Here is an 11,513-nt window from a genome sequence, read left to right as displayed (position 1 = left end):
TCCGTATTTTAATTATGTTTTCTACAAATTATTAATGCTATGGTGACAATTGGTTTTCATTTTTCCTTTCAGCTGTAAAAATACCTTGTATTTTTTACATGAATTGTCAAGTTTGATTATTCCCTGTTTGAATCAACTCTTGAGTTTCTCTTGGTGGAACTTTTGGATTTATTTTATAGTTGGAAAGGTGTAGGTTGCTGTAGCTATTGCTAGTTTCTTTTGTATAACTTTACATCCCTTATGAGTCTTCTCTTGGGACTTCATTGAAGAATAGTAGGCCAAGGAGGATGCTGATCAATTATCCAATGAAATGAGGACATTCTTACACACCTATTAGCTGCCTCATAATGAAGAAAGTACAAGAAGACCATGTTCCACCCATGAGGATTTCAGTATACCAGTAGTTACATGCCCCTTTAAAAGCAATTTTCAAAACAAATGCTCTTTCATTCAATCAAATGAACATGTAGGAGAATTATTCAGGGCTCCACTCAAATAATTAAATAGCCACATTGAGAAAATGTCTTGGTTATTCTATTTCAAGAAGATTATGAAACTCAAAACAAGCAAAAGTTGAAAAGAAGCCATGTTCAGCCAGGGGCCTAAGAGGAAAGTTTAAATATTTGGGAACATTTAATTTTGGGAACCCTGGTATACAGAAGCATTCCTTAGCACAGAAGTTTTATGTGACTATTGTGTATAATCTTCCATTAATTACTCAAGCTCCTCCCCTTCCTTCTGTTGTTCATGAAAATCTGTCCTGACTTTGGAATCAATAACTGAGAAGACATTATTTGGCAGCCCTCAAGAGTGGGGTTCCTCTCTTCTCAGCATGTCCTGATTTGTTTTGGTGCATCCTTTTCACTTTTCACTGACATAAACAGAAGAGAAAAATCAAATCGCAGCTCCAGTGCCGGCATAGCTTGTTTGCTGTATAGGGAGAAAATTCTTTCTTCTTGAGGAAGTCCTTCCACTTTTGACAATTAAGCTGAATGAGTAGCTTTTTCCAGCAATGGGCTCTTGTGGAGTCCTGCAGTCCGCCAAAGGTCGGAACAAGCAAGTTGTAGGACTGCAGCCTCCCTCGGTTTTCTGTCTCCCTAAATAATATATGTCTCATTGCATTTCGACTTTTTCAACATATTTCAACATAGAGATATTTGATCTTCATTTCAACAATATTGATTAAAGGGATATAATATGTCACACACCATTTATATTTTGTAGGCCACTGTGTAATTTAAATAAACATTTCAATTTATGTTCTTCAAGGAAAACTAGTTTCTCACTTTCCCAAGTAGATGAAGAGAAATTCCTTTTTTAGAAATCTTACTCCTTGAGACAACTGAGATCACAGATGCATCTAATTCCAATATTTTCTCAATAAAAAAACTGACAGATATTTTACCCCAAAGAATGCACCCAGTCTTGGTAAGACCACACTTGGAATATTGCATCCAGTTTTGGCACAGCGATGTAGAAAAGACGTTGAGACTTTAGAAAGAATGGAGAGAAGAGCAACAAAGATGATTAAGGGACTGGAAGTTAAAACATATAAAAAACAGTTGCTGGAATTGGATATGTCCAGTTTAATGAAAAGAAGAACTAGGTGGTGACGTGATATCTATGTTCCAATATCTCGGGGGCTGCTACAAAGAAGAAGGAGTCAAGCTATTCTCCAAAGCACCTGAGGGCAGGATAAGAAGCAATGGGTGGAAACTAATCAAGGAGAGAAGCAACCTAGAACTAAGGAGAAATTTCCTGACAGTTAGAGCAATTAATCGGTGGAACTACTTGCCTCCGGAAATTGTGGATGCACCAACACTGGAAGTTTTTAAGAAGAGATTGGACAACCATTTGTCTGAAATGATGTAAGGTTTCCTGCCTGAACTGAGGATTGGACTAGGACCTACAAGGTCACTTCAAACTGTTATTCTATGAAATAGTTAAAACAAAAGCTGGAAAGCAGAGAGAGAAAAGATATCAGAAGTGCCTAGCAGGAATTTAAAGATGGAATGACAGATCACGGAAATTATATTAGAGTAGTATAATATTCCCATAGGGAGTTTGCTCAGAGTAAGGCTACTGAGACATTTGAAACATAGACCAGAAAAGTTGATAATGTATTTGCAGAAATGTGCAGTTGCTTGTACAGACCAAGATCCTGAAACTTGCTGCAATTTGAGTAAAGCCTTGTGTACAATTTCCTATGCTAAGTTGGACTTCACAGCACTTATTTCAAAGGATTTTGATTCTAGGATCCAGACTGGTTTCCAAGATTTTTCAAGAAACAATTGCCATGCAAGAAAGAGAGAGAAAGAAGGGGATTTCCATAATAAAAAGCAAAACAAAACAAAGCTTTCCTGAACTGGTTACTCATAAATATGTGACAACTAGAACTCTCCTTTTTCAGAAGACACTGCCGATGCTCAAAATTAGAGTGAAGAAAAATTAAAGTGGGAATTATTTATCTTCCTTCCCTCCTTTCTGCAGTCTTTGTTTGTATAGAACAAAAGGGAGATGGAATTATAAATCTGGAAAAATGGAAATAAGGAGATGGAATCTGTGAATACTGTTAAATTTTAAACATTGCCACCTGGACCTTTCTAGAGTTCTGAGAGTCTCAGGAATGAGATTTTCTTTTGAGATCCCTCCTGAACTTTTTCATCTTACTATTTATCTCATGACTTTCAGCAACTCACTCCCATTCACCCTGCTGATCACTACACAATAATCACCAATTTGCCTCTATCGAGGAAGGCAGGTATCTGATTTGATCCACCACATTAAGAAAATGCAGTTTATGTACTTTGAATACATTAAGATTTAAGAGAAGATTGAAAAAGCATTTGTACTAAATAGCTTCTAAGAAATATCTAACATATTTTGCCTGTATTCAAATATTAGTTTCTTGTAAGAATTTTCTAAAGCAATGGAATAGATCCAAATTCAATCATGCTTAGAGTATAACTATTTAAATTAACGCAGTTCAGATTAGTCATGAATAAATTATGTTCCATTGTATTTAATGGGTCATAATTAATCTGGTCCCAATTCAAAATATACAAAACACTTTGATCCCCTCAAATGTAGATGATAAAAATGTTTAATAAAAAAATGACATTAACACAAGTCCACTCTAATTCTTGGAATCTTATGATTTTACTATTATGTCAAATTTAGGGGTGGGGGTGGGGAATTCATTTCAATTTTGACTGCCATAAATGTTAGGCGGCAGGGGAGAAACACCAATATTCTCAACAAGAGAATCTTCCCTGTCTCTGTCTCTGTCTCTGTCTCTCTCTCTCTGTCTCTCTCTCTCTCTCTCTCCATATATATATATGGTATTCAGCTTTGTTTGGTATTTTCCCACGTCATTATAGTTGTGCTTTTAAAGTTGTAGCAACGTTTCGGCAAAATCTCATCTGCCACCATCAGGCTTGTGTATTGTGTTTGTCTGTGTTCGTCAGACGAACACAATACACAAGCCTGATGATGGCAGATGAGATTCTGCCGAAACGTTGCTACAACTTTAAAAGCACAACTACAATGCTGTGGGAAAATACCCGAACAAAGCTGAATACCATACATGTAAGTACCCGCAAAAACTTAATATATATGTGTGTGTGTGTGTGTGTGTGTGTGTGTATGTATATGTATATATGTATATATGTATATATGTATATATAAATAACACACATACACACACCTTTTAAAAACACCTGACATGCTGATATATATTCCCTGCAAAGTGTTAACTAAGTGAAACAAAAAATAAAGTTTAACATACAGCAGTGTCAAATGCATAGATTTTCTTATATATGCAATAATAAAACCCGTGTGTGTGTGTGTGTATGCATACATCTAAATTTGACAATCTGTTGACAAACAGAATAATTAGATTGCTACAAAATTGTAAGATAGGGTACTTTGATCTTTCTTTCTTTTTTTTCCTTTCTTTCTTTCCTCATTTTTTTGAGCTGCCTGGGTGGTGGGGCAGTTGTGATGTCTTGAATACCAATAGTGAAGTTGAACATATGTGAACCTTTCCTAATCCTGCTAATCTTGCTTCAAAAACCTTTCGGAAAGTGTAGGCAACAACCAGATTTGAAGGCAGGAAAACTACTGAGCATTTTAATGACAAATAATCTTTGTAAAGAGGGAAAGGATCTGCTGCTTCAGCTGGAGATGGAGCTTATGAACTACAGCAGGTAGAAATAACCACTGTATTACCTCATGTAATCTCCACCATTCAGAATCCGATGAGGTCTGAATGCCAGATAAAGTAGACTTCTTTTTTCAAACAGGAGATTTTTCTCTTCAACAGTTATTAGGCAGTAATTAGTTGTGACATAGAATTATCAGCCACACAATGGTAACAAGAGCCTACAATTCTTTGAAATTGATTAGAAAAATGGCACAGATGTGACTTGCTGTTCCTAAATTTGGTTCCACGGTGTGAAATCAATCCAGTTTCCAGTTTCCCCCCAGTCTGATTGCAAAAGGGTGATATTAGAGAGAGAGTAAATATTTAAACTCTCTTCCAGTCCATTTCTATGCTCTCAAGACTCCTTGTGGGAAAATTTGCCTTACCTGTACCTGATGTGTAAAGGCATTCATTTCAATCAGCCAGAATGCTGATGATAGGATGATTTTGACAATACACAGAAATGGTAACTAGCACATGCAAAGAAAACAGAAAATCTAGTAGATTCAGCTACTCTCTTGACTAGACAATTTTGACTAAAGATTGGCCATCAAAATGGAAACAGAAAAATAATTTTGAATCTACATAATATCTTATGACCTGAGGTCTTGTCTATGTCATTTCACACCATGGAACCATGGGAAGTTGGAAATATGTTCTTTAAGAATGAGCTAAATAAGAATAAAAATACATTTTGTGAACATTAATTACAATTGAGGGTGCACAATTGTAACTATTTCATTGTAATGATTGATGCACACTTCTGGAGGATGGGGTAGCATTTCAATTGTATAGAGCAAATGAGGCCTAAAGTATTCATTTATGCATACTAAAAACAACCAGCCAGAGAATCCTTAGATTAGCATGGCAAAACAACAATTCTTAAAAGAAAATAGAAACAGATTTTATTTGAAGTTATAAAGAGAAGGAAGCATAAGCTTTAAAAGATCAGTGTGTTTCAGAATATGACTTTAGTAAACAGAATCAAACTTTCCTGAAGAAGTTTTGCATTTTCTTAAAAAGCAGAACTTCTTTGATGAAAAACAGTCTGTATCTTGAAGCATATTGAATGGGAAGTCGACTTAAACACATTCAGAGTATATTTAGTGAAAGCACATTACTGTTCAAGGCAAACATTTTTCCTGATTAATTCAGATTCTCTGCATTTCAGCGGATCTACTCTGATCAAATCTGATCTCAACTTACTGGAGCATTGTGAGTGGCATGGTGCTCTTTTTTTAAGCCTGCTTCAATTTTTTTTTCTTTTTCATTCTTTTAAAGATTACTTTTATCTGTACATAAAGCATGAACCTTGGTAAATCTCCACAATAATCATGAGAACACGTAGTATTCTTGATAAAGTTAATATTCGAAATAACTTTTAAAAAATTCAGAACCAAGCTAAACTACTGTAATGCTTTCAGCTGAATAACATATGTACAATTATGATATAAAATACAAAACACTCTTTCTTGACCAGTAAAAGTTTTTCCACGTTAGATTTAATATCTTACGGTGGACTGCTTCTTCTGAAATCAATGAATTGCCTTTTACATATGTAATTTGCTGGCACATGCATACTTTTGGTCTCAGTGGATCAGTTTATTCTACTTAAAGATCCAGTTACTGGAGCACTTCCTGGCTCTCAGCTTTTTTCACATTGTGGGCAGCCCTTTGAGCAATGCTTGACCTCTTATGAACCTTTTGACTTGACTTCCTGACATAAATTTTTAAATCTTTTTGTAATGCGAACTAATTTTATGTAGCTTTTAAAGCTTCTTTGACCCAACATTTTAGACAATAATATTTTCCATTTTTCCCCTTCAGAACTCTGCCATATTACTTCCAAAGACACCTAAACCCTTTGAATATAGTTTGACAATAAATGGAATCTGGCCACTATGAACATAATGCAAAATAAACTACTTTCACACATTCTTCTGAAATACTCAAAAAAAAAAAACAATTCTTACAAGTAGGACAATGTTTTTAGAATATTTTGGTCAAACTGATATTTCCAAATATATTTCAGAACTGATTTCCATTGTTCCAGTCAGCAAGAACAAATAACTAGAATATAGCTAGTTATGAGTGACAGTCTAAATTGTGCTAATAAATTATATCAGTGTTTTTTTATCATGTGGACTTTCCCATCCTAGTGCCCTCCAGATGTGTTGGACTAGAATTCTCAGAATTCTAAGCCATGCGGTTTTTGGAATTCTACAAACTGTAGTCTAAGATTTTTGAATAACACATAATTGTGGAAAGCTTTTGTATTGTAATACTAGCTGATAACCCAACGTTGCCTGGGTATTTATTTATCCCAATCCTGTATTAGACAGGAAAAGGAATGAATTATATCTATAGTGTCAAATGAAAGTAACTTTATTTACACGATTTTAAAAGTATAAGTAGAGTATGCAAATTTTAAAGGAAGCTTTAGATGTAACAGCTGTATCTCTCCTATAGTGTTGTCAGGCCTCACAGTGTTGTACTGTCTCTGAATGTCTAGATATAGCAGCTCTATCTCTCTTATCCTGTAGTTGGGACTCATGCTGTTGTACCATCTCTGAAGCTCTAGATGTAGTAGCTCTCTCACGCAGACTCACAAATCTGCTATTCCTATCCTTGGGAGTTTCATGTCTACCCTGGTGTTTCATTTTTGTAGCCTTTGATTGCACTTGGCCAATCTCCTGACATTTCAAAATGTCAAAAGAGTCATCAAACTATGTGTACCAATAACAACTCCAAAAAACAGAAAAAACAGATTACCCATAACAATAAGGAAGCTTCAATCCAAAAAGAGATCACTTTGATGGAAAAACAAATCTGGTCACATTGCCAACTTAAAAAGCCGATACAAAAATTTATGCCATCAGATAAAGACTGAATGCACCAATTATCATATTAAACAAGAGGAAAACCTACACACCGATTCCACCTGCACTTTCTACAATTTTGTAAACAACAAACTAAAAGACTCAAGGTCCATCCCACCCCTGAAAGGACCAAATGGTACAAACTGCAATGACGACACTGTTAAAGCCAATCTCTTTAACACATTCTTTGGCTCAGTATTTGTAAACAGCAATGGATCATGCCCAGTATTTCCTAGTCAAACCACAGACAAGTACAATGATCTAATACATATCGATTTTACAGCAGACAATGTTGAAACAGCACTATGCAATCTAAAACCATCTTACAGACTAATCTCTTTATGCTGCATCACCTGTAAAGTCATGAAATCAATTATTAACCAATCCATTATCCTCCACTTAGAGACTCTCTACTAACTGACTAACCTACTCTCTAATAAACATTTGGTTTTAAAAAAAAACTATACTGCAATCTGCAACTCTTACACTGCAAAAACATATGGACTACACAACTCGATCAGGGCAAAGCAATAGACGCAGTCTACATAGACTTCTGTAAAGCCTTTGATTCAGTGGTACACAACAAACTACTCCTAAAACTAAAATCTTATAGTATCTCTGGACAACTGCATAACTGGATAGAAGCATTCCTATCAAACAGACAACAAATGGCCAAAATTGGGAGCGTCCTATCAAATTCTGTACCTGTCAACAGTGGTGTCACTCAAGGCAGTGTTCTAGGACCAACTCTCTTCATACTCTACATAAATGACCTCTGTGATCATATTAAGAGCAACTACGTTCTCTTCGCTGACAATGTAAAGCTATTCAACACCACTGACAGTACTGCTACCCTTCAAAAAGACCTTGACTATGTATCAGAATGGTCAAACAAATGGCAACTTCAAATCTCAACAAATAAATGGTCTTACATATTGGCAAAATAATAATAATCAGAAAATAAAATACAAGCTGAATAGTCAAGATCTTGTTGATGATCCAAACTCTGTCAAGGATCTTGGAGTACTCATCTCTAATGATCTAAGTGCTAGAGCCCACTGTAACTACATAGCCAAAAAGGCATTAAGAGTTGTTAATCTTATGTAGCTTTTTCTCTGGTAATATTATACTACTAACTAAAGCATACAAAACATTTGCTAGACTAATACTCAAATACAGCTCATCAGTCTGGAACCCACATTACGTATCTGATATTAACACAGTTGAGAAAGTCCAGAAATATTTTGCAAGAAGAGTTCTCCACTCCTCTACTGATTGCAGAATACCTTATGCCACCAGACTTTAAATTCTAGACCTAGAAAACCTAGAAATACACCGCCTTTGGTCTGATCTAAGTATAGTATATAAAATCATACATTGCAATGTCCTACCTGTTAATGAATACTTTGGCTTCAACCATAACAATACAAGAGCAAACAATAGATACAAACTCAAGGTTAATTGCACCAAACTTGATTGAAGGAAATACGACTTCAGCAATAGAGCGGTCAATGTCTGAAACACTCTACCTGACTCTGTGGTTTCTTCCCCAAAGCCCAAAAACTTTAACCTTAGACTCCTACTATTGACCTCACCCCTTTCCTAAGAGGTCTGTAGGGGGGTTGCATAAGCCCACCAATGTGCCTACCGTCCCTTCCCTATTGTTTCTTTTATTTTTCTTATATGTATCCATGTATTCATAACTATGTTTTTACTTATACCTATTATCTTGTAAGCAATTGACAAACCAAATAAAATAAATAAATAAATTTCCTTGGAGGCATGTTGGGCCTGGGCCTGTTACTTCAACCACTGTGGTGAGAATTAGAGACCTAATTGCTCTGGCCAACAGCCTTGGAAAAATTCTACAGGGAACAGCCTTTGAGGTGATTATTTGCATTAGCAGGCACTTCCCCCAATAACTTGCCCTCTTTTCTTGAAGCTGAGGGGCCCTTACCAGAGGGAGCCCCCTTGTGGAGTACTGTGAAGCCATTACCATGGCAACTTCACTGTGCTGTACAGTAGAAGCCATTTTAAGCCACACATGCACCCCGACGGATGTTAAGGGTGTCTTACCCCCACAGTATTTTTTTCCAGAGGGTAAATCATCTGTCTGCCATATTTGGTTGAAATTGCTCAAGGTGTTCCAGAGTTATGCTGGAACACACACAGACACACACACACACAGACACACACACAGACAGAGAGAGAGAGAGAGAGAGAGAGCGCTATATATAACATAAACATCTACAAAACTGATAAGTCTTCAGAAAATGAATAGAAAGAAAGAAAATGAATAAAATAACTCCTATTCAAAAGAGGGCCACTACAGCACATGGGTACATTATGTAAGCCCATATAGCATTTTGAGCATGATATCATGAACAATTGCCTGCTTCCTCTATTGAAGGACTTTCAAAACATATTTTACTTAATTTGTTACTAATTCTGGAATGGTTGTAAGAACTATGTTGTCTATTATGGCGTTACAGACAAAATAATAATTGATACAGCATTTTCAAAAATGGGTTAATGTTGGACATCTCCTCATAAAAAAGTACTGTGGGTCTAAAAACAATTAAGGTATTTTTGAAGTATAGTAGAAATATTTCTACAACTGGTAGAATAATTAAAGGCTCTGGAGAAGTAATGCTGCTTAGAGATAACTGGAGACTAATTCCTCAGGTGGCATGCTAGGTTTTGATATCAAAGTACACAACATCCTACATTAATTAATTCACATTAATTCTCAACTTTCCATAAGGAGCAATGCCAATAACAGAAATGATAGTCATAGGAACAATGACAGAAAAGAATTCTCCAGTGAAGCCCAGAAAAGACAATGTCACATTCTTGATTGCCTGAAATCTCCTTTCTTCTATTCCATTAATAATGTTATCTATACATGAAAATCTTGTTGAGATACAAGAAAAAGGCAGGAGTACGTGTCTATTATAAAACTGTTTCCTCACAAACAAAAGATTTCTGGCACAACAATTCTATGGGAAAGTACCTATACTTGATTTTTTAACAACTCATCTCCTACAATACAGTGGCTGTTGGACAGCTCCTAGATAGTTCTGGCCTTCAAGCTGAAAATTGGAGCCTGTAGTCTAAATACTGTTGGACAGTTCCCTGGTTATGATAGCACACTGAATTATTTTTTAAGAATACCAATAAATATATTTAAATGTTGAGGAGAATCAAGGAAATCTATGGGGGTTGAAACTTTCCTTAATTTCTCCAACATTTAAATGTCAACCTCATTTTGAAAAAGGTTGCTTTTTTCCATAAATAGTGATAATATCTTTAAAAACCTGCATAAAGCATATATTAAATATAGCAGGTAGAAAGAGGCAAGGAGAATCCACAGTCATGAGAATCTCATGTCAAATATTATGGCAATGCAATCATCTTTCTGAGTGAAGATTTATTATTGGATTGATGTCCAGTGCAAACATTTGACTTCTAGTATTATTCTCCATAGTTTACCAAAGTTTGTACAAAAAATGTGGTTTGGTATATTGGAACACCACTTCAAATTGTTAAAATTCTTTAAAAACTATGGTTTAAAGCTGTGGTCATTAGGGGCAAATGCTATCTTCTAAAATACATTTTGATATTTCAGTGATTGCAGTACAATTTTTAATAGTCATAATTTGGGGTGGCAAATACAGACATATCACTGATCTAATATGTTCCTGGTCCTTTACATTCAAAGCTTCTCAATGCTACAAGCCAATGGGAGCCAAAGGGCCTGATTTATGGGGGTGGTGTGCTTGCTGCTGTTCTCGTATTAGTAGTAATTTACAATGCTCAATGCCCTCATAGTCACCTTTCTCCCATCTCAAGTAGGTGAATACAATGTAATTGTCTTGGTTTCAGGAAAAGGGATGCTTTTTCCAAGGCTCCATTAATTGGAAAACAGTACACCACTGACAGGAGTGCCATAAGCATGATTATCAGCACCAGATGAGAGCTATTAAGAAAATGGAGAGTGTCATCTTCAGAGCACAAATATTTTCCCTTTCTATAATACCCTCTTAAGGGGACCTGAAGTGGATAGGCACTGTCACGTGCTCCCCAGGCAACACTGCCAAGGTTTTTTTAAAAAAAAATCATTGTAACAGTTCTCAGAGGGAAAAGTTAAGCAATTTTATCACTTAGGGCCTACTGTGCTTTATCTTTTCTGATACGATTCTGCAAGACCAAACTCTCTGAATATCTACAGAAGCAAAAGGATGAGATTTTATCTTCAGCTAGGCATCTGGAAGAAGCATTCCCAAGAAGTTGTTAGCGTTATTGTGAACATGCAATTATTTTATTCCCAATAGATTTTAAAAGTCTCTTCATTTTCTTGCTTTTCCCTATTTTTTGTGCAACAGAAGATGAATTTGTAGGCCTGAATTGGAAGAATTGTTTCACATCAT

Source organism: Pseudonaja textilis, chromosome 7 (genome assembly GCF_049901715.1).
Source record: "Pseudonaja textilis isolate UNSWEBS1 chromosome 7, rPseTex1.2, whole genome shotgun sequence".
NCBI classification, from domain to species: domain Eukaryota; kingdom Metazoa; phylum Chordata; class Lepidosauria; order Squamata; family Elapidae; genus Pseudonaja; species Pseudonaja textilis.
The sequence above is the reverse complement of the archived record's forward strand: the minus strand, read 5'-3'. Positions refer to the sequence as shown.